Genomic DNA, 1,928 nt, shown 5'->3' on the forward strand with positions numbered 1-1,928 from the left:
GGGCCCTGGTGAGGGCAGAAGCACAGAGCACACGTTCCCAGCCCTGTGTGTGTGTGTGTGTGTGTGTGTGTGTGTGTGTGTGTGTGTGGGTGTCAGCTGCCCAGACTCCCGCTTGGGGTTTAGGTAAAGCTTAAAGGCAGTGAAGCCATTTAACCAGGATTTCACCCTAAGAAAGAGGAGACGGAAGAGTCTTTCTAGAAAGAGGAGAAGGGAGAGTTGATAGCCCGGATTCCCCTTCTGCCCTATCCCCAGAGGTGGGAACACAGAGACCTCTCCCCTTCCCGGGCAACTCCCTCTTTCCCAAGCTTCAGCATAAAACGCTAGAGCAGGGAGACAACCCTGCCAACAAGATAAGCACTCCACCAGCGCCCACGGCATGACATTCACCTCTGAAAGCAGGTCAAGCCCTAGAGCCGGGAAGTCAGCAGAGCCGAGATCTGCTCGTGCTGGGAACCCCGTGCCCCAGCTCTGGACCCTCCCCGCCACACCAGGCACTGCCACGAATGGCCCATCTACCAGGAGTGGCCACAACCACAGCCAAGCGCAGGCCACCCCTGGGGTGCCATTTCCGAAGAACCCTGGTGTCCTTGGATGAGGGGCAAGGTGGGGATCTGCCAAGTAAGTTCAGGGCAGGAGGAAAGATGGATTGAGAACTTTTTAGAGGGACACGTCTATGGACCGTGTTCAGGCCGCCCACAAGAGCTAGTGTTTCCTCCAAGGTGTGCAGCTGGATTGGGTTGTGCACCAGAGCCACTCAAATGTCCGTCTGTGGGTGAACCCCTCGCTTAGGGAGCCGGCGATGGGCTGCCCCAGCGTGGGTGACTGTGGGGGAAGGAGGAGCCGTTTCTTTTCCTTCCCCCTGTTCTGGCTTTACAGGCCTGGCTCTGTGACCTTTGGTCTCTCACGAGTGTCCCTAAAAGTGAGGAGCCGGGGTGCTCGCTTCGGCAGCACGTATACTAACATTGGGACGACACAGAGAAGATTAGCATGGCCCCTGTGCAAGGATGACACGCAAATTCGTGAAGCGTTCCATATTTAAAAAAAAAAAAGTGAAGAGCAGGGAAGCCATTCTTTTCTGCGGCTGTCTCGCCCAGAGGTTCTTAAATTTGAGCAATCAGAACCCCACCCCCACCCCCAGATCTTCTTAGAACAGAATGGGGGGCGGGCAACCCCAGAGATTCTGATTCTGTGGGTCTGGGGCCACAGACTTGGTATTTCTAACAAGTTCCCAGGTGATGTCACCATGCGGCGGCCGGGGCCCCACTGAGCAGCACTGCCTGTCCCCTCTGCCCGCTGGCCCCTTTCCTGCAGGAGGGGGTGGGGGGAGCCTCTCCTGTCTGCTTCCTCCTTTCCCCTCGTCCAGGGCCTGGCCCACCCCCGCTGAGCACGCTCTTCCCTTCCCTATAGTCTCCCTCGCTCATTGGCCTGCGGCAGTGTTCTTACCTTTGCTTCCCCGGGAGAGGAGCAGGGAGCAGCCTGTGCCCCTGCCCAGAGGCCCTGCCCAGGTACAGCCAAAGGTAGTGGTGGGGGGTGTGTGTGTGGGGGGGGGGGGCGGGGGGGGCCCCAGCCCTCGGGCGCACCCCGAGGCTAGAGTCTGGATCCGCAGAGCCGGACTTCAAACTTCAGTTTCCAGATCTTTATTTGGAGGCTGGAGCGCCCTCCTGTGGGCAGCGGAAGCGCAACCCCATTCGTACCACTGTGTCCACGGGCTGGTGGACCCGAGGGTTGTGCTCAGGACACCGCGCCCCTTCCCACGCCCACGCACCCCGCCCGGAGCCCCTGGGCGTTCACCCGAGAGGCTGCCGGCGAAATACATGCGCCCCATCGACACAGACACAAACACTGCTTCCCTTACTGCCGCCATCCTCTCCACCGAAATCATGTCCTGCGGGGCCGAGAGCGCACCCCAGGGAGCAACTCCAAGTTTA

This window comes from Myotis brandtii, unplaced genomic scaffold (genome assembly GCF_000412655.1).
Source record: "Myotis brandtii unplaced genomic scaffold, ASM41265v1 scaffold670, whole genome shotgun sequence".
Classification (NCBI taxonomy): Eukaryota; Metazoa; Chordata; class Mammalia; order Chiroptera; family Vespertilionidae; genus Myotis; species Myotis brandtii.